Here is a 23,508-nt window from a genome sequence, read left to right on the forward strand (position 1 = left end):
TGGCACAGTATATGGGAAAAGACAGCCAGGAAAATCAGCACCACAACACAGAGGCTATGCACAGTGGGACTTTTGAGAAACTGAGTGGCTTTGACTACTTTTCAGCCATGAGCAACTATCTTTACCATAGGGAAGGCTGCAAATCATTCAGTGGGACCACCCGCTGGACTCTTAAACACAGTGCAATGTGAGCCCTACTTGTATATACTTGTCAGTGAGTTGCATTGCTAATGTATGTGTATGTGGTGTGGTCACGTATAGTCCATGAACAACATTATTTTAAAGTCTGCAAACTTACAACACAGATAAGACTTTTGGCTTTCTTGACCAGGATGTTACCAAAGGATGTCAGGTAATAAATAGGTTGTAAATGCAAGACACAAAAACTTATTCTGCAAATTAGAAAAGGAGGGGGTTGAGGACACAGTTTTCCCAAATGCAGTAGATGACAAAGAAGAAACATTTCAACCTCTGTCCTATACAGGGAAGTAAAGTGATAGGGGATAGTTATTGTAAGCCGATGGCTGGTCAGGTAATGGAGGGGGAGTATATCTCACCCAGATTACTCAGGTGGGGGAGATGAGAAAACTCCAGAAAGAATGTTTCTCAGCAGATAACTATTGTCTGCTGAGGGTTATTTCAGAGTTCCGGTTACTGGGCTAGATTTTTAGGAATGGCAGGTAGGTTGGTAGTGGGACCTGTCATTCCACCCCCCTTCAGTCCACACTTTGGGGATGTTCTTGCAGCGACTCAGCTGCAGAGAGTCTCCTCGTCAAGGGAGGCTTAAGAAGTCAGCTCCAGCACCAGCAGTCTTTGGCAGAGCTTGGCTGGAGAGCCAAACAGAGAGGTCATATTTTTGGAGCTGTGTCCTGAAGGATTCTACTGGCTTTTGGATTTCTGTTATTCTAGGTGAGGTAATCTATTCTATGTTTAGTTAGAGCCTAGCCGGGCAGGGATTTATTTTTGTATTGTTTCCTTTTGTTGCGGCACTATATTTTTTTGAGTGAAAATAAACTCTACTTTTGTTTTGTACTAAAGAAACTGGACTTGTGTGTCTATGCCACCCCACCTAGCAACCCCAGACCCTGACATTATCATTAACAAGGAGTTGTCTCTGAAACATTAAACAAGGCTTAACATTACACAAACTTTTGATGCCAAAAGGAACTTTGTCACACCTTTGGAGCCAGCCAACAGATCAGTGGCAGCCATCATTCTTCCCAAGCTCCAGGGGATCAGAAGAACTGTAATTTGCAAGATTTTTCTGTTTTCCTCCTTTTTTTTTATTACAAGCACTGTACCCTTTTTCTATTAAAGTGTTCACTTTAATGGTGGCCCATTTATGCTCTACGAATCCCTTGTTTTTTAAAATGTATTTCCATCTGATCATTAGAGAGACATGTGCATATGTGAGTTTGGTTCCTGCCATCCAAAATCAGTTTTCTATCTAGGTGTCTGGGGTTTGAGGATTGTGTTGGGGTATGATTTACTCTCAATTTGCAGCCTGAGTGAAGGGTAAGTACAATATTATGCCAGTGGAGTTAATTAACCCCTGACGGGCCACATCATTGGATCCTTCTCATGGGGCAGTGGAAACTTTGGGCCTCTCAGGTCCCTATGGACTTTTGCCCCTGACCTCCCTATAGCTGCACTTGTTTCATAGCATATGTGATGGCTCATTGCAGCCTAACTAATATCAGAAATGAATAGTATTATAGCGGAATAGATGGATATGGTCTGTTGGATAAGCATATTTCATATATCTTACTAAGAGCCCTATCAGAATATACACATTCACTTTCGAGGTTCACAGCTTCGGCCATGGAGAAACTCCATCTTGTTCATTAAAATATCTATTTCTCCATTTCATTGTTCTGCTATTTTACTTGGGGATGATATTGCTCATCAATCAGAAAAAGCAAAACTTCACATTTAGTTGGGATATAAAGTAGGGTCACCTACAAGTTACCCTGCATGCATAAAAAGGAACCATAAATCTCTCCTGCAGAAAAGTTGTATAATTTTCCAATATATTTTCTGTATCAATTCCTTTGGGATTCTTAAAGGGAGTCCGCTTGTAGTGCAGGCATGCGCAGTCGGCTCTGCCCAGGCCCGATGCCTGGCAGAGTGAATTCAGAGCCGAAAGACGCCGCGGGGACGCTGCAAGGAGAAGACTACACGGAGGATCCAGCCCGACCCTCACTCGTAGACTTGGTAAGTATAATTTGATCGAACGTTGCCTACCCCTGAAACGAGCATTTTCCCCCCATAGACTATAATAGGGTTCGATATTCGATTCGACTAGTTGAATATTGAGGGGCTACTTGAAACGAATATCAAATCTCGAACATTTTACTGTTCGCTCATCTCTAGGCATTACCCTTGCTCCAAAGAGATAAGTAGAAACGTCCTTATTGCTCCAGAGCTCATTTGCATATTGAGTGATATCTCAAGAATGGGAGCAGAAATTCACAAGTGGAAAACAACATTTGATTCAGGTGACCCTATCTATCTGCGGACTGGGTTAATATTTTGGGTTCTGATGATAGGCTCCCTTTAATGAGGACCTGTTACCATACACAAAATGCTACATGTCATACATCACTTGATTCTCACTATTTTCTTGAAATTTTCTTTAAATCTGTCCACAGGTTCAAAAGATATGGCCCCTGGAAGCTGATATGTCAACTAGCTCTGATTTCCAAAGTGGGTGGGAACTTTTGAAAGGGAGGATGGACTTACAAGTTTACCGCCCACTTGGAGAATTAGAGATAGTTTACATATAAGTTTCCACCAGTTGGACCATTTCTTTTCAATTGAGAATTTTTTTTCAAAAATATTGCCAAATTTTCACAGTGGCAGTCAGATCATGTTGTACTTGATGACAGGTATCCTTAAAACATACCTAACCATCCATCAAACTTTTTGTAATTCAGTAGTACAATGTTTGCACCCAAAGAATAACCTTCTAGGCTTCATGAAAAAGAATGAGTCGAATTTCACAAATTATAGTAATTGCAAATTTCTCAAGCCCTTCAGATTTCAGTGAATTTCTGAAAATTTTGGGAATTGTCCCACACAAGTTTATTACAATGTCAGCCTCTATTTTATAGAAACTTTTCTTTAAAAAAAATAACAAAAATTATTGCTACTCCCTATCCATATATCCATAGAGCCATAAATGTCACTAAAGCTGCATTATTATTATGGGGATAATGTCACTCCCTAAGAAGAGACCACCTTCTCAGGCATGTGGAGTCTTACAAAAAGCCATTTTAGCACCACCGAGGGGGATTATGGGAAAAGTATGCAAATCTGTTTCCCAAGATGTAAATAGGGAAACAGTGCCTCTGTTTGCTGCCCTCTAGCGGTAGCTCCCTTGAACATTAAAGCTGCATTGGCATTATAAGGCTTAAAAGGGGTTGGGTACAGTCCTCAGGGAACTCACACTGTTATACACAACATTTCAGAGTAATTGGAGCACCTTCGATTCAGACCGATTTCATCTGGATCCTAAACAATTCTCGGATAATTTGCTTATCTGTACTGTCTCATAGTCTGCATTTTAACTAGTTTGCAGGCTTTATCTGAAATTTTCAGAGGTTTCAGACCTGGTGAGAGGAGACTACCTGCTGTGATATCTACCACAGACACAGAAAATAGAGGAGAATCTGCTCCATAACTCTTCCCCACGTACTCAAAAGTTGTCATATAGGAAGATGATATAGGACATTATAGAAAAGAACTGACCTATGCTGATCTGAGGAATAACAGCTTGGAGTAAGATACAGTACTTACTATTATCTGCAGCAGTCTGAATCTGTGACTGTCTCTCCTCTTTTACTGGGCTCCTGCTCACTCCTCACCCCTTCCCTCTCCATAGAATTGACACATCTGTGACCTTTTGTCTGTTTTGCTGTAACAGGACATAGAGTTCAGAGTGAAAGTCAGTTTAGGAGGAAAAAGGCTTTTTATTCTTATGACATATATCACAATATTTTCTTATATTTATTTCTACTACTGTAAGGTCTCATGCACGTAACCGAGGGTGTAGCCCAAGGCCCTTCTGAGGGAGTTTCAATGCTCCATTCTGTTCCAATCTTTATAGAACCGGTCCTATCCTGCTCCATGAAAATGGATCGGAACAGAAATTGATGGAAGACAAAAGACAATGAGACCTGATTGTCTTAAAGAAAGCCTGTATGCCCCTTTTCCAGGCCATGACCACTTTACACAAATGTGTATATAAATACAGGGGCTATGATTGGTGACTAGGGTTGAGCGATCGTGTTCGGAAAAGATCGGATTCCGATCGGCGATCGAGAAAATTTCATGATCGCGATCGAAATTCCGAACACAATCTTTTTAGGTGGGATCGAGATCGGTACTATTTCCCACAATGCTTTGCTTAGCCTTCACACTGAGTATACGCTCCGCTCATTCTGAGCAGAGTGTATACTGAGTGTGAAGGCTCCGCTGCTGTTCCATAGGAATGAATGGAAGCAGCCAGCACACAGCACACTAAACTAAAATCTCTAGTAGCTACTTACCTGCAGAGATGTCTGGTCTGCAGTGCCTGGTGTTCTTCTTCGCCTCGCTGCCGCTCCATGCTGCTCTTCTCGCCTCGCTGCCGCCGCCTTCCGGGTTAGTGTTTAAAGCGCTAGGAAGGCGGGGCTTGTGGCTTAGGAGAGTGAGGGCGGATACAGGGCGGGGAGACGTGATGTCTCCCCTCCCAGTACCCGCCCACACTCTCCTAATCTGGGAGGCGGGGGCAGCGAGGCAAGAAGAGCAGCGTGGAGCGGCAGCGAGGCGAAGAAGGACACTGGGCACCGGAGTAGCCATCTCTGCAGGTAAGTGGACACCTGGGGGGACTAAGTAGCCAGAGGATTAAAAAAAATCCTCTGGCTACTTAGTGATTCACTACACAGCATGGATTCTAACAATTAAAGTGTTCAATCATTAGATTCCATGCTGTATAGTGAATAGGATTGCTTTTAAAATCCGATCTCCGATTAATAAAAAAATCCCATTGACTTGCATTGGGATCGGAATTGGGATCGAGATCGGGTTCGAATGAAAAATGATCGGAAATCAGATTTTAAAATCGATCCTGAAAAGTCAAGATCGGCTCAACCCTATTGGTGACGCAACATCGTGATGTCAAGAAAACCTTTGTTAAGTGCGCCATGTTGAGAGGTTTGGCAGACATCTGTGGCATCTGAGAACTTTGGCAAAAATTCCTGGAGTCTGGGAGGTCTCTAGTGTTTTTTCTTAAGATGTCTCTGGAACATTGTCTAGTATACATTGCACTGGTAGGGTTACAGTTACAGACAGACATCCTTATTCTAGTCTACTAAATTTCAGGAAATATTAATATTCCAGATTTAGAAGATAAATGAAGATTAATTTCCTTTTCATGATACTAGTCAAGGGTTAAATCGTAGGCATTGACCTCATCATGAATCACTCTCTTCCTCAATTCGTTTGGACAGACCTAATGTTGACTAATAGATGCCACAGATTGGATTGAGTTAAACCAGACCCTTCTCCAGTGATACAAGAGTGGGGCAGGGGGTTAAAAGGCAAGCCCAGCTAGAAGGATGGAGGGAGTTGGGGATGATTTGCGCAATGATGGCTGCTCACCACTGATTTGACCTAATTATGAGACGACTTCCTTCCTAAATCCTTTAATTGTCCTTGTAAGTGATCTCTGCAGATAACCGCCGATACAGCCGAGCAGCTATGACTATGGTCGCATGTGGATTTATCAAAGACAATGACATAACCACAGCTAATAGCAGAATATTACAGATATCTCCTGGATAATGGCATACAGATACACCCTTCCATCGAATTAGTCAATGTTAGGAAATAAAGACTTGGGGGGGAATTTATTAAGACTGACGTTTCCTACACCAGTCTTAATAAAGTCTCAGACTAGAGCAAGGCTTGGCGGAATTATCAAGAGAGTCCGACCATGAAGATGAGAATCGTGACAGCCAGAATGGAAATCCACTCTAGTCAAATTTCCAATATAACTCACGCCACTCTTCTGACCCGACTTATAATACAGATCAGGCTGATGCGTCCCCACTCGAGCCCCAACTCTCCACCTCACTCCCCCCAAATTAACAGAAAATGGTGATTGAGGGGTAGAACGGTGGCAAATCTTTGGTACAGGAAAGGGCCATGAACTAAAGACGAAAACTAGGATAGCTTGATAGACTGGTTGATGAATTGCCCCCATTGTATCTAAAAAAAAAATTCTAATTATTTGTCATTTAGAGACTGCTTATGCATAATTGGGGCGCTACTATATGTTAGAGAGATCAAAATTCACAATAAGCCAAAACTACAAAAAAGAGGCAAAACTACAAAAAAGTTAAAAAAATACATATAAACAATTCAATTTTCAGAGATGCCAAACCAAAAAACATTAAACTCAAAAAACATTTAAACATTTACATTTTTTTTGTGTAAACCAGGGCGGTTTTGGAAATTGCAGCATGTCAGTTGTATCTACAGAAATGTTGGTGGCTTCCCAAGTAGATATAATGGTAACAGAAAGTAACTGAAAACGCTTTATAGCTGCGGGTCGTCCCGTGGGGCCGTCGCCAATAAAAAGGCTACCACTAACCTCCCACTATTATCCTAGTAGACTACTGCCACCAGTGGTACCTGACTCTCCAGACAGTCAGTCCCTGCTCAAACAGTATAGTACTCCAGGGCTACTGCCATCACCCCGTGACTGCTAATTTGGCCCCCACATAGTCCTGATCTCAACCTCATCCAGTCTGTCTGGGATGACCTGAAGACACAGAAGGATTGGAGCAAGCCTACATCCATAGAAGATCTGGGCTTAGTTCTCCAAGATGGCGGCAATAACAACTTCCCTGACGAGTTCTACCAAAATCTATCTGCAAGTACCGAGAAGAACTGATGGAAGGCAAAGGGCAAAAGGTCACCAAATATTGATGGGATTTACATTTCTCTTATCTTCATTTTATCCATTGACAAAACTAATCTATTAACCCTTCTATTTCTGAAACCGTTCTTACAATGCAGCGTTATTTCCACACCTGTCTAATCTACTACTGTATACTATATCCAAATTTCAATATTCTCAAAAAGGACATGGCTAAGACCTTTGGATACTTCTGATAGTTCTCTCTTCAATTGCATCGTGCAAAAATCTTACTTTTCTAATTTTATTTTTCACTTCTTTTTCCTTTTTTACCGTTTTATTTAAGGTCATAATATTACAAACAGGAAAAAAGAGAAATAAATACAAAATATCTATAAAGCAATTTCAGGCTGTGTTTAGCGATTTTGATGCATGGCCAGGTTCTCGCAGGGCGGGTTGTTGCAGCATCTGATGGGTTTCGTCTAGCCAGAAGCAGAACGTAAAGCAAAAACTGTATAGAGGAGAGAAGCCTCGATGTTTGTTTTAGTTCTAAAAATCATATAAAAGTCCACAGTAAAGAACTACAGCGGGCGAAGCTGGCCCGAAGGGCAGAACATCATAAAGGAGATTTTCATATTAACATTTTAATACAATGGCTGAAATCCATGGCCCTGGCTGATATGGAGTACTGCGCATTTTCATTTCCACAGCTTGTCCTCATATCCAAGTTAGAAAATTTGCTTGCATTTACTTTATGGCCACAAATATCCTCAGCACTTCCATGGCTATTACGCCGCATGTGATGCCGCCCTTAAGGCTTATACACACAGTATGGATACTGTCCAATAATCCGAAAAGAATTCTACAGACTCATACAGGACGGCAGTACCATCAGGTCACGTATATATTATATTTATCTACTTTTCAATATTGTTGTTGCATGAATAGAAAAAAGGTGCGGATGCACAGCCCGACTTCTTCAAAAATAACTTTTAATCCATATTTAGTTTAAAAATAAACAGTGTACAAAAGTAGGAAGACATACAGTGCGAACAGAAGATAAAACAACCGCAGACGCGTTTCGGGTTTAGTATACCCTTAGTCTTAGCATCTCTAATGGGAAGATGTTCTGGAGAGTTTAGAGACGATTAACCTTATATGTTCACCACAACACCAGAACTCCATCTTTACCTTAATTGTTATGATGTCATAGCTTTGTGCATAGACAATAAAGTTTTTTCAAAAAGAACGTTCACTGTGTTTTATGTGATATAAAATCGCATGTAACAAGTACCACCCGGTACATATAAATATAAGAATGTCTAAATATGCCCAAATATACAGACGCAAATATAGATGCATATACAAATACAAATACATCTTGTGACATGGACCTGTTTAAAACATATACGTTTCTAAACCACTTGCATAAATGTGGCTGCAACGCCACTAAATCACATCAAATAAAAACTTCTGATTCATCTTCAAAATGTAAATTCTAAAGTACAGGGAAATATTCAAATCCAATAAACAAAAGAAAAAAGGAGAAGAAAAACCAAAGAAAAACCAAAGAAGAGAAAAGAAGAGAAGAAAACCCGACCAGCACGGGCCGCCAAAAGTCAAAGCGGATATTCTATGATGTTGGAAAAGAGGAATGTTGGAGCAAGAGATGTTCAAAGGGATATGCTGCATCTAAAATGATCATAACCAAATAGCTCCATTCAAACTTCACTAGCATAGAGATTTTATACTTTTTTACTTACTTTATTCTTCCTTCCGATAAACTCCCAGCCCCATCCGACACAATTGCGATGCCAAAATACTTTCAACACCCCGGTCACGTGTATAACGTCAACCAGTGCGTGTGAACGTGCGTCATTACCATGGCAGCAATCTAAACAGACCTTCATTCATGAAGTTCTCCTGGTCATGTGTTCACAAATAACCAATAAAAAGGGGGAAGTTACTCCATAACAGAATGCTTTAACCATCTAATAACCCCAGCGTTAGACTTATTAATACATTGGCTCTTCCCTATTTACTCGGGAGGTCCGAAAACTTTCTTATAAATTGTCAATAATACTAGTATGAACCACGTAACCTACCATCACTAAAGCTGTTCATCAGGTATTGCACTTGTGGAACTTTCAATGCTGGAATACAGCCCCACTATGCCCCATAGTGTGTAGCAGTGATTCTTTTTAGGATCATATTATAATGTCAATAAATATAAGATAAATCGGTGCGGATATTCATACCCTTAGGCGAGCGTGAACAAAACTTCATGATCCATGAAGCTTCTCTCATATAGAGTTTTTTCTTATTATCCCCGCCTCTCACAGATTTAACTATTTTATCGATGCCCCAAAAACGTAAGCTCTTTGTCAAACCTGAATGTTTGGTATTAAAATGTCTAGCGGCTCCGGACATATAGTCCCCCGATGTTTTTGAGCTGTCCGCTAAATGTTCCAGGATCCTTGTCTTAAGGGGTCTAGATGTACAACCTATATAATCCATTTGGCACTCAACGCACTTAATACAGTATATTATATCCACAGAATTGCAATTCAAAGAGTGATTAATTGCCTAACTTAGTCCTGTACTGTAGGCTGAAATATTTTTAAGATTACTAGTATACTTACAGACCCTACATTTTGGGCTACCACACTTTGTAAAGCCCTTCGTGCCTATAGATGGTAGGTCACTATTCTGTAGGGGCTGCAAGAAGCTCGGTGACAGCATGTTACCCAGAGTCCTGCCTCTCTTCGGTAAATATCTAATACCCTGCTTCAAGATTTCCCTTACTGTCGGGTTGGTCTCTAGAATTGGAATATTTCTACTGATAATCTGTTTAATCTTCTTAAACTCTAAACTATATGGAGTAGAAAATGTAAGAATGCTAGACCCAGGTTTAGCTCTGCTGGATTCCATTAACAGTGTGTCTCTGGATCTAGCATTAACTCTTTTAGATGCTCTGTCCAACATCCAGGTGGGATATTGACGCTGTTTTAGTCTTTCCAAAACCTCTGCACTTTTGATCTCAAAATCTCCCTCACGATTACAAGCTCTCTTTACCCGAGTTAATTCCCCCACGGGGATGCCTCTGATGGTGGCTGCTGGATGGCAGCTGCCAGCCTTAAGAATCGCATTCCCTGCAGATGGTTTCCTGTACAGGCTGGTGTGAACACAGCCCTCCTCAATTGAACCGATCAATGTTAAGTCTAAAACATTGATGGTGGTTTGATTATTTTCATAAGTAAATTTAAGACCCAAAGTATTCCGATTTAAATAGTCAATGAACTCTGGTATGGGCGCCACATCTCCGTACCAAACTATGAGTACATCATCGATGTAGCGCCCATACCAGAATAAATGAGTGCAAAAAGGATTGATGTCTGAGAAAATATTTTTCTCCTCCCAAGCAGCCAGGAAGAGATTGGCCAAAGATGGGGAGAAAGGGGCTCCCATGGGAGCCCCCCGAATCTGCAAATAAAAAGTGTCCAGAAAAAGAAAAAAGTTATGAGATAAAAGAAATTTAGTTAGTTCCAGGATGTATTCACACATTTCACTAGTGTAGTTGCTATATTTATATAAATGAAGTGCCAATGCATCTAAGGCATCCCCGTGGGGAATGCTCGGGTATAAGGCACAAACGTCACAAGTAAGCCAGGACATATCCTTATTCCAACCAAATTTATCAAAACATTTTAAGACTTGTTTGCTGTCTTTGATGTACCCACTTGTTCTAAATACTAAAGGTTGCAGGATGGAATCCAACCAGATGCCCGGTCTCTCTAACAGGGAATTATTACCCGAGATAATAGGTCTTAAAGGAATAGGTCTGGTGGTTTTATGCAGCTTTGGCAAACCGTAAAAAGTTGGTACCGTGGGAGTTGAATTTAATAGATATTTCCGATCAATTTCTTTGAATATTCCTAAAGCTACTCCCTCATCCAATAAATTTATTAAGATGTTCGTGAATTTACTGGTAGGGTTGAACGTTAATTTTGCGTATGTTTGTGTGTCCTCAAGAATCTCCAAACAACTTCTTTCGTATTCAGTACGATCCAAAATCACAACCTTTCCTCCTTTGTCCGCCCGTTTTATAACCAAATCGTGGCGATTTTTTAGTTCTTTTAGAGCTCGACTTTCTTGGGAGGAAAGGTTGTGATCCATGGCTTCAGAACTGACTTTTTCATGTAAAATCCTAAGTTCATCCTCAATTTTTTGCTGAAAAATGAGGAACCCGCTATCTCTACTCTGTAAAGGATAGAACTCTTGATTGCATCTTGCTACCATGGCTCTGTCTAACTCCTTGAGCACCTTATCCTGACTATATTCCAAATCTATTAGAGTCTGTGTACTCATATGTTCTCTTAAAGTATTCTCTAATGACAAGGCAACTCTACTCTCAATCACACTATTCTGTGTGAGGGGAGTTATGGCTGGGTCGCTACACTTTTCTTTATCGAAAAAATGTTTCTTTACCGTAAGAGATCTTACAAAGTAATTAACATCCAACAGTGTTCTGAAAAGATCAAAATGTTTATTAGGGGCAAAGTTCATGCCTTTACTTAACAGGTTCAGCTGAGCTTGTGTCAAGCTGACCGAAGATAAGTTTTCCACACTATCATTTTTGGGAGATTTTGATTTGACACCCTTTGATGTCATAGTCTCCTTTGGATTTAACTTGCTCCCATTCAATACTGTTTGGAGCGGGTGAAGTAACGTGGCCTTTTTCTTTTTGGATCCATGAATTCCTCCTGTTCCTCCTCCCCGTTTTTTGACATGGAGTCATTGCTGGGAGTCGACCTTCCATTTCTCCTCGAGTGCATGCTTGAGTCCAATTTCTCCAAAAATTGATGGGATTTATTAGAAAAAGAAGTTGATGCATTGGAATCATAAGATGTGAACGATACATTGCGTTTCTGATTAAATCGCGCACCCCCTTTATTCCTGCGATTATTTTTCAATATGGACCTTGGGAATGGTGAGGAGGAATTAATGCGTTTTTTATACACAAAACCAGATGCATAGTCCTCCAGATCGCGTTCAAATTTGCGTTTTTTTATCGCCATGATGTTTTCTTCTAATTTTTCAAGTTTGATTTTAGTATTATCCTCCCATTTTTTCAAAGATTCTGGGACAGAACTTTCATCCAGTTGTTTTTGGATGACTTCAATGTCCTCCTGAATTTTATTTATTTTCTTACATTCATGTTCCACGATCAACTTCATTAATCTCAGAGAACAATCACTTAGGATACGATTCCATGTATCCATAAACATTTCGTCTGCTTGAAAAGTTGGATTCTTATACATCCGCAAACCACGAGGGATCATGTCCTTACTAATATACTGACTCAGAGTAGTCTGATCCCAAAAAGTTTTTAATTCTTGTGTCAGTAATCTCTCCTTTTTCCTTAAAAGTTCTTTTATATTCCCAAAATCCTCCGTACCAATATTGTCCATATCGCCAAATATTGAGGCAATCTTTTTGCGTCTTGTACTCTCCATATCGAGCTTCTTGCAGCCCCTACAGAATGGTGACCTACCATCTATAGGCACGAAGGGCTTTACAAAGTGTGGTAGCCCAAAATGTAGGGTCTGTAAGTATACTAGTAATCTTAAAAATATTTCAGCCTACAGTACAGGACTAAGTTAGGCAATTAATCACTCTTTGGATTGCAATTCTGTGGATATAATATACTGTATTAAGTGCGTTGAGTGCCAAATGGATTATATAGGTTGTACATCTAGACCCCTTAAGACAAGGATCCTGGAACATTTAGCGGACAGCTCAAAAACATCGGGGGACTATATGTCCGGAGCCGCTAGACATTTTAATACCAAACATTCAGGTTTGACAAAGAGCTTACATTTTTGGGGCATCGATAAAATAGTTAAATCTGTGAGAGGCGGGGATAATAAGAAAAAACTCTATATGAGAGAAGCTTCATGGATCATGAAGTTTTGTTCACGCTCGCCTAAGGGTATGAATATCCGCACCGATTTATCTTATATTTATTGACATTATAATATGATCCTAAAAAGAATCACTGCTACACACTATGGGGCATAGTGGGGCTGTATTCCAGCATTGAAAGTTCCACAAGTGCAATACCTGATGAACAGCTTTAGTGATGGTAGGTTACGTGGTTCATACTAGTATTATTGACAATTTATAAGAAAGTTTTCGGACCTCCCGAGTAAATAGGGAAGAGCCAATGTATTAATAAGTCTAACGCTGGGGTTATTAGATGGTTAAAGCATTCTGTTATGGAGTAACTTCCCCCTTTTTATTGGTTATTTGTGAACACATGACCAGGAGAACTTCATGAATGAAGGTCTGTTTAGATTGCTGCCATGGTAATGACGCACGTTCACACGCACTGGTTGACGTTATACACGTGACCGGGGTGTTGAAAGTATTTTGGCATCGCAATTGTGTCGGATGGGGCTGGGAGTTTATCGGAAGGAAGAATAAAGTAAGTAAAAAAGTATAAAATCTCTATGCTAGTGAAGTTTGAATGGAGCTATTTGGTTATGATCATTTTAGATGCAGCATATCCCTTTGAACATCTCTTGCTCCAACATTCCTCTTTTCCAACATCATAGAATATCCGCTTTGACTTTTGGCGGCCCGTGCTGGTCGGGTTTTCTTCTCTTCTTTTCTCTTCTTTGGTTTTTCTTTGGTTTTTCTTCTCCTTTTTTCTTTTGTTTATTGGATTTGAATATTTCCCTGTACTTTAGAATTTACATTTTGAAGATGAATCAGAAGTTTTTATTTGATGTGATTTAGTGGCGTTGCAGCCACATTTATGCAAGTGGTTTAGAAACGTATATGTTTTAAACAGGTCCATGTCACAAGATGTATTTGTATTTGTATATGCATCTATATTTGCGTCTGTATATTTGGGCATATTTAGACATTCTTATATTTATATGTACCGGGTGGTACTTGTTACATGCGATTTTATATCACATAAAACACAGTGAACGTTCTTTTTGAAAAAACTTTATTGTCTATGCACAAAGCTATGACATCATAACAATTAAGGTAAAGATGGAGTTCTGGTGTTGTGGTGAACATATAAGGTTAATCGTCTCTAAACTCTCCAGAACATCTTCCCATTAGAGATGCTAAGACTAAGGGTATACTAAACCCGAAACGCGTCTGCGGTTGTTTTATCTTCTGTTCGCACTGTATGTCTTCCTACTTTTGTACACTGTTTATTTTTAAACTAAATATGGATTAAAAGTTATTTTTTAAGAAGTCGGGCTGTGCATCCGCACCTTTTTTCTATTCATTGATCACTCACCTCGACAAGTCCCGAGGTTGGAATCGCGCACCCCGAAGAAACTTCTTCTATATGGTGAGTGGCAACTGACTTTTGCTTTTTTCTATTAATATTGTTGTTGCATATCTAAAAAAACAAATCTTCCAAAACTTCTAGAAAACAATAATTTTAACCCTTGAGAATGAGAGAATTTTCCATTTTTTTGTGTCTTCATTTTTTACTCCCCAACTTCCAAAACTCATAACTTTTTCCATTCTCATGAGGGCTTGTATTTTAGAGGATACATTGCATTTAATAATGGAATTTAAAATTCTGTATAATGTAATGTGAAACTACGAAAAAATCTGAAAAAAAATGTGCAGCATGGTAGCTCAGTGGTTAGTGCTATAGCCTTGCGGCATTGGGAGTTTCTGGAGGTTTGAAGGAGTTTGTATGTCCTCCTTGTGTATATATGGGTTTCCTCCCTCCCTCTGAAGACATACTGATAAGGAATTTAGATTGTGAATAGGGTTGAGCCGATCTTGAGATTTCAGGATCGTTTTTAAAAAATCCCATTGACTTGCATTAGGATCGGAATAGGGATCCGATCCCAATTCCAATCCTAATGCAAGTCAATGGGATTTTTTTAATGACCAAAGATCGGATTTTAAAAACGATCCTAATCGCTACACAGCATGGAGTCCAAAAATTGAATACTTCAATTTTTGGACTCCATGCTGTGAGTGATTAAAAAATCCGCCAGCTACTTAGTCCCCCCTGCACAGAACTGCTGCCGCTCACCGGAGCTCCGGGCCATCGTTCTCTCAATTCATTCAGATGCCCGCAGAGCTCTGTGCACGCCCTCACCTCCCTAGGCTAGTGTTACTGATGCTGGGAGAAGACGGGGCTTTTTGTGCCTTAGGAGAGTGAGAGTGATGCACTCACGTCTCCCCTCCCTGTACCCGCCCACATTCTCCTAAGCTCTGCCTACTCCCAGCATCAGTAACACTAGCCTAGGGAGGCGGGGGCGCGTGCGGCTCTCTGCCGGCGTCTGATTGAGAGAAAAGAGGACAGAGAACAATGGCTCGGAGCTCTGGTAGTGGCAGCGGCTCTGTGCAGGTAAGTTACCTACACAGTTGAGTGATTGCAATCGGAATTCCATTCCCCATATTTTTTAGGTGGGATCGGAACCGATCGCGATCGTAAAATATATTCAATCGCAGATTTGGATCCAATCTTTTCTGATCCCCTTCGATCAACCCTAGTGGAGAGGCTGCTGTACACAATCCCTGCTGCTTGAGGTCTAGTGTGAAGTTTCCACAATCAGTGATGGTTTGGGGAGCTATGTCTTCTGCTGGTGTAGGTCCACTGTGTTTTATCAAGACCAAAGACAGTGCAGTGTCTACCAGGAGATTCTCCAGCACTTTAGGCTTCCCTCCACCCACAAGCTTTTTGGAGATAGAGTTTTCATTTTCCAACAGGGCTTGGCCCCTGTCCACACTGCCAAAAGTACCAAGACCTGGTTTACTAACCACAGTATCACTGTGCTGGATTGGTCAGCAAACTGGCCTGACCTTAACCCCATAGATTCTCAAGAGGAAGATGAGAGACCCCAGACCCAACAATGCAGACAAGCTGAAGGATGCTATCAACCTGGGCTTCCATAACACTCCTGCAGTGCCACAGGCTGATCCTTCTAGGCTACATTGCTGCATTGATGTCATCATTCATGTAAAAGGAGCCCCGACCAAGTATTGAGGCCATTTACTGGAAGAGACTTTTCATTTCTGTGTTAAATCATTTTTTTACAGTTGGTCTTATATAATATTCAAATTTTCTGAGATAATGACTTTTCGGTTTTCCTTGGCTCTAAGCCATAATCATCAACATTAGCAGGAAGAAACACTTGAAAAAAAACGCTCTGTGTGCATGTGTGTAATGACTCAATATAATATACAGGAAGGGGGGGGGCACTGTATAATATAATACTTCAGATCTTTTTGTTGCAGATTTAGCTTTTTTTTGTTTTTCTTATAGCCAAAGTCAAGAATGGCTACAAAGGAATGGGAAATATATAGGAAGCTCTTAGAATTTTCCCTTCTACTCAATCCACTACTCGCTTTGGCTCAAACAAAAAAAAAAAAACTGGCCCTTTTCCGCAACATGGGTCCACAGTAAAAAAGCGCTGCGAGAAAATTGTGGTAACGTAAAGCCAGTTTAGTGGCATAAGTTATTTTAAATCTGACTGACCAAGGCATCTCCTTGATGGCTCACCTTGGTCCCACCCCTGCTTACAGTCTTAAAAGTGAAGATCATGGTAGAAAACGGGACAATATAGTTAAAATCAAGGCTGTGCACCAAAGATGTGCCACTTCTACGCCAGTTTTCTGGAATAGATTGTTTAGTAAGTTCCGCCTACTCTTCTGGCTGCACTTGAAGGAACTAATGAATTGGCTACGTATTGTATTTAGTACACCGTCTACCAATAAGTATTAGGACCCCTGCGGTAGAATAGAAATACAACATTTCTTCCTATCCAATAGTTGGTAGACCCCAGCAGTTGCTTCCTTACGGATGGGATTGAGCGACACAATACTCCCGGATGCCTGGTGACACTCCTGGTGTATGTGAGCCATCAGTTGGGTGCGGTTTCTCTGGCCAGCACTCGTCGGTCTCTACCTCTCAGTTTCGGGGGTCTGCCAACTCGGGGCACATTCCGACAATCACTGTTCACCTTCCACTTCGTAATCACATAGGCCACTGTTGATTTTGGTTAATTCAGTTCGCTGTGGTACCATTTCTGTGGTACCCCACAATTACTCCTTTCTCGAAATCAGACAACTCTGTACTTCATGACATCTTGCATGCAACTAATGCCAATGCTGATTCCTATTTAATGGTGGAAGGCATCACGTACATCACGACTGAAGATATCTCCATTAGACAGTGTATTATCAATGATGGATAAACCCTGCGAGATTTGTTTTGCAAATGCTTGAGAAGATCGCTCACCTTAAGTGGGATCTCTTCAAACCACAGAGAATAAAAATTGGAGGTCCAGGGGAGGTGTGCAAAAATACAAGTCCGTTATACTCCCCTTCCTCACCTCTTCGGGGCTTTAGTCTTCTTTCTTGACGTCTTCCAAGGCATCGTGACTTTGCTGCCCCTTCCCCCGTCACTACTGAGAGCAGGTATTAATTTTAAGGGGAAAATAATACTTTGGCCTTTCTTTCCTCCGGATTTGCTCCCTATGTGGTTTCGTTACCGATTTCCGCAAACTGGAGACAGTTTTTTTCTGTCTAGATGTATACGTTTTCCTAGCAGTATACAGAAGGGGCTGTTTAATGTATTATATAAATCTATCTAATATACCTAATAAAAGTCAATAACACAAGTAATGAGACTCTTGTTTGTATAGACTTGTAATGGAGAGGGACAAAGGTTATTTTGACTCCGATCCAGCGTATGAACAGTTTTCCTTTCTGCTTCAGATTTACACGAGAATTTCCCAGTCCTTCTTCTCTGTCGAGCTTGGACCAGTCTCTCGTGAGCTGTAAAACTATACAAGTGATCATGATAGAAACACAAACAAGTGCTATAATTTGCCATTTGACAGTACAAGAGCATTAACAATACAAGTATAACACAATCTAGTACAGATCCCGGATTGCAAAGCTCAAGGGGCCTCATATAAATTGTCATCCTTCAGTTTATGAAGCTTTCCTGGTTACCATCACCCATAAACCAAAAACAACATCCGCACTGTTTCCTTATATCTTTATAACATATGTGAGAGATGACTGCAAGTAGATATCTAATACATTACAACGAGGATAATGATCTGCAACAAGCCATGCATTATTCGCACACAGCCTTGTCATAGATTTTACAACCGCCCATATTTTATCCTGACGGAAAATATTACATTAATGGACACCTCAACCTGTTATGATACAGATGTGTTCACTCTTGAATATTGCAATTCACAACACAACCACTAGGGTAGACACATGTAGCATCAACATCTCCCAACAGAATAACACAACTCTTTTCCCCCAAAGTTGGTCATCTTGCACCATTCATAGAGATGAGTGAAGTGGTTTGTAGCGAGTTGTTTTTGTCAAAAATTTTCCAAATTTTTTTTTAAATGGTTTGGGTTTGCTGTGATATTCAGGAGTCTCTTCCAACTCCAGAGTGCAATAAGCAGAGAACCTAGGTGAGTTGTGTAAAAATAATAATATTCACTTCTCCTGAGCTCAGTCACATCATCCGCTGTAGATTCCTATCTACTTCTGGCCTTCTAAATCATATTCCCAATGTGGCCCCAATCCTCGGCAGTCACATGTCATGATGTTTGAGTTTAAGTGTCAGAAAACCCCATACCCTGGTCTCCCTGGGCCAATAACCTCATCATCAACCAACCCTAACATTTTTGAGGTTCGTCAAACATCTCTTGAAACCCCAGAGTATAATATGTAGAGACCCAGGTAAGGTGCAGCAACATAATTAACAATGATATTCACCTCTCCTGGGCTCCATCATGGTCTTCTCTGACAGTCTTCCGGTCTCCTGGGTGATATCACAAGCACCCCTGACTCCTGCTTGAGGTTTCTGCAAGGTGAGAGGATTTAGTTGTTTACCCCAACCTTTAGTTACTGTTTGGATTTGTCTCAAATTTTAGAACCTTAGAAGAGGGCACTAGTTTGTCAGAGAGCTCCTCTTGGGTTCCAGATTAGTTAGTATTAGCTAGTAGAGATGAGCGAGTAGTACTCGATCGAGTAGGTATTCGATCGAATACTACGGTATTCGAAATACTCGTACTCGATCGAGTACCACTCGCTGTTCGAATGTAAAAGTTCGATGCAGAACCAGCATTGATTGGCCGAATGCTATACAGTCGGCCAATCAACGCTGGTTCTTCTCCTACCTTTAGAAGTCTTCTCCATGCAGCTTCCCCGCGGCGTCTTCCAGCTCTTCATTCACTCTGCCAGGTATCGGGCCTGGGCAGAGCCGACTGCGCATGTCCACTTGTAGCGCGGGCATGCACAGTCGGCTCTGCCCAGGCCCGATGCCTGGCAGAGTGAATTCAGAGCCGGAAGACGCCACGGGGAAGCTGCAAGGAGAAGACTTCTCGGAGGATCCAGCCCGACCCTCACTCGTGGACATGGTAAGTATAATTTGATCGAATGTTGCCTACCCCTGAAACCAGCATTTTCCCCCCATAGACTATAATAGGGTTCGATATTCGATTAGAGTAGTCGAATATTGAGGGGCTACTCGAAACGAATATTGAACCTCAAACATTTTACTGTTCACTCATCTCTATTAGCTAGGCCACAACAGGCAGTCCGATGTCAAAGAATCCCTCTCCTGCACTAGTGAGAAAACCTTGGTATCCATACACATAACATACCCTGCATATCACTAAGAGGGGCTAGACAGAGAGTATTAGGTTCCAGGAATTGCCCCAGAGCACCACACTGAAAAGGACCAGAAGACTAGCCAATGGAATGAAGAGTAGAGTCCACTCCTGTCCATGTTTGAAAAGTGTCCAACATGTGGATACTGCTTCCTGTAAGTTGATTTGCCTCCACATTGCTTTATGATAATCCTGCTTATTATACTGCACCACAAGATTCACCTGTTTAACTGCGACCCTGTCCTCTGACTATCAGTTACACCCACCATCAAGGGTATCCCAAAACGCCACCCTGCAGGAAACAAGCAAGGGGAGGGGGGCACCTCACCCATCATCATCATTGTGCTGCCTCAGGTCCTGTAAAAAGGATTCAGCACCAAACCCACCATAACCAGGGAAGAAGAAATAAGCTGCCATATTGAGAACCCTCTACCCATTCCACTGCCTAGCCCTGAGGCATTGCAGCTATCATGAGGGTAAGAAAGATCCAGACTATCTTGACTAAAAGGAAATCAAAATTAATTCATACTCTTAATAAATGTTGCAGAATTAATCATTTACAGTATGCGTCCTTCCTTACATTTCCTCCAAGCTGGAAATGTCTAATGTGATAGGATGACCAGCTTTTCAAAACCACATGATTTCATGTATTTTTTTCTTAAGATATCTCTCTATATTCATCTATGTGTGGCCATCGAGTAGTTGTGTTTTGAATAAAGAAATGTGAACCCCAGAAGATTTGTTTGGCCTGTGTTCGGACCAAGTGTACCCCTGGTTTGGTTTGTTCAGATAGAATGGGAAGGGAAATTATTATACTCTGGTGTCTCTATCGCCCAGGGAAGGTGACAAAAATAAGAATACATTTATACTCACCTCTTCTGGGCCTTCTCGAGGCATCCGGCACTCTGTGTTATCTTCATGTATTTGGTGCTCTTCCATGACATTGTGCACCAGGGCTCATGACTAGGGTTGAGCGATCGGGATCAGAAAAGATCAGATTCCAATCGGCGATCGAGTAAATTTCACGATCGTAATAGGAATTCCAAACCGATCTTTTCCAGTGGGATCGAGATCGGAGGTTATCTCAAGATCGGCTCAACCCTAAAAGTGACTTTTTCCATAGAGAAGCATTGACTAGGATTGAGGATTGGGATCGGAAAAGATCGGATTCCGATTGGCGATCGAGCAAATTTTACGATCGAGATTGGCTGGAAAATGATTGGAAATTGGATTTTAAAATCGATCTTGAAATCTAAAGATCAGCTCAACCCCAGTCATGACATCAACCAAGACAATTTCCAAATTGTTCTTCTTCATTAAAAAATGTACAATTCTGAATATTCAGGTCGGACCTGGCTAGGTAGGAGTTGCTTCGTCCATCTCTACTAGAGATGAGCGAACAGTGTTCTATCGAACACATGTTCGATCGGATATCAGGGTGTTCGCCATGTTCGAATCGAACACCGCGTGGTAAAGTGCGCCAAAATTCGATTCCCCTCCCACCTTCCCTGGCGCCTTTTTTGCACCAATAACAGCGCAGGGGAGGTGGGACAGGAACTACGACACCGGGGGCATTGAAAAAAATTGGAAAAAGTCATTGGCTGCCGAAATCAGGTGACCTCCATTTTAGACGAATAGTGGATTTCAAATCCGGGTCATATGAGAATGTGAACTTTGTGACTATGAGACAGGGATAGCTGTACAGGCAGGGATAGCTAGGGATAACCTTTATTTAGGGGGGAATGTTATTAAAAATAACTTTTTGGGGCTCTATCGGGTGTGTAATTGGGATTTTTGTGAGATAAACTTTTTCCCATAGGGATGCATTGGCCAGCGCTGATTGGCCGAATTCCGTACTCTGGCCAATCAGTGCTGGCCAATGCATTCTATTAGCTTGATGAAGCAGTGTGTGCACAAGGGTTCAAGCGCACCCTCGGCTCTGATGTAGCAGAGCCGAGGCTGCACAAGGGTTCAAGCGCACCCTCGGCTCTGATGTAGGAGAGCCGAGGGTGCACTTGAACCCTTGTGCACCCTCGGCTCTGCTACATCAGAGCCGAGGGTGCGCTTGAACCCTTGTGCACACACTGCTTCATCAAGCTAATAGAATGCATTGGCCAGCGCTGATTGGCCAATGCATTCTATTAGCCCGATGAAGTAGAGCTGAATGTGTGTGCTAAGCACACACATTCAGCTCTACTTCATCGGGCTAATAGAATGCATTGGCCAGCGCTGATTGGCCAGAGTACGGAATTCGGCCAATCAGCGCTGGCTCTGCTGGAGGAGGCGGAGTCTAAGGTCGGACCAGAATGGAGACTGGTGTGGAGCGATCTTAGACTCCGCCTCCTCCAGTAGAGCCAGCGCTGGTTGGTCGAGTTCCGTACTCTGGCCAATCAGCGCTGGCCAATGCATTCTATTAGCCCGATGAAGTAGAGCTGAATGTGTGTGCTTAGCACACACATTCAGCTCTACTTCATCGGGCTAATAGAATGCATTGGCCAATCAGCGCTGGCCACTGCATTCTATTAGCGTGAACTGAGTTTGCACAGGGGTTCTAGTGCACCCTCGGCTCTGCTACATCAGATTGCTACATCTGATGTAGCAGTGCCGAGTGTGCATCAGATGTGTAGTTGAGCAGAACTGGCTCAGCACTGCTAAGTCTCTGCATTCGCATAGGAATGCATTGGCCAGCCTTCGGCCAATCAGCGCTCGCTCTGCCGGAGGAGGCGGAGTCTAAGGTCGGACCTGAATGGAGACTGGTGTGGAGCGATCTTAGACTCCACCTCCTCCAGCAGAGCTAGCGCTGATTGGTCGAGTTCCGTACTCTGGCCAATCAGCGCTGGCCAATGCATTTCTATGGGGAAAAGTTAGCTTGCGAAAATTGCAAACTGACAGGGATTTCCATGAAATAAAGTGACTTTTATGCCCCCAGACATGCTTCCCCTGCTGTCCCAGTGTCATTCCAGGGTGTTGGTATCATTTCCTGGGGTGTCATAGTGGACTTGGTGACCCTCCAGACACGGATTTGTGTTTCCCCCTTAACGAGTATATGTTCCCCATAGACTATAATGGGGTTCGAAACCCATTTGAACACTCGAACAGTGAGCGGCTGTTTGAATCGAATTTCGAACCTCGAACATTTTAGTGTTCGCTCATCTCTAATCTCTACTTGTGAACTGCAGTTTTGCTATCACGTGACAATATTCATATTGATTTGGTTTCATGAGAAATTGAAGCTCTGAACCAAATTCAACCCATTAGGTAAAATTCCAGAAAGTTTCAACATTTTGGCTACAATTTGTGGCGATGGATTGTACAATGTGTAAATCAGGTAAATCAGTCTTAAACTGAAGCAAGAAGTGAACAGTCCCTAGAAACAATGTGACAATGACAATAATTACAGCGACAATTACTGACAATAATCACATTTTAATTGTTATAATCAAAATATCATTATATGTTATAATGAATTGTACTTGCAGAAGAGATAAACATAATTATATTTAGGATCATAGCTATCGCTTCTAATAGATTATTAGATAACATTCTAATTATAGTTTCTGTTCCTCTAAACCTGCTATAAACTGGTTTATATCACAGCTGGGGAGATGGGGAGATTTTTGGCATTGTAATCTAAGATCATAAAGTCACCTCTTCGGTTCCTGAGAAGCTTTGTCACGTGGAGTCCATGCAGTCAGCCAGAGGAGTAGCATGAAACCCTTGGGCTCCAAAGCCATTGTGGCCATCTGCCCCAACCATGTGCCATTTCTAGAGATGAGCGAACACTGTTCGGATCAGCCGTTCCAAACAGCACGCTCCCATAGAAATGAATGGAAGCACCTGGCACGTACACTTTGCCGACGGCCGGTCGCCGTGCCAGGTGCTTCCATTCTTTTCTATGGGAGCGTG

Source organism: Leptodactylus fuscus, chromosome 4 (genome assembly GCF_031893055.1).
Source record: "Leptodactylus fuscus isolate aLepFus1 chromosome 4, aLepFus1.hap2, whole genome shotgun sequence".
Lineage (NCBI taxonomy): Eukaryota > Metazoa > Chordata > Amphibia > Anura > Leptodactylidae > Leptodactylus > Leptodactylus fuscus.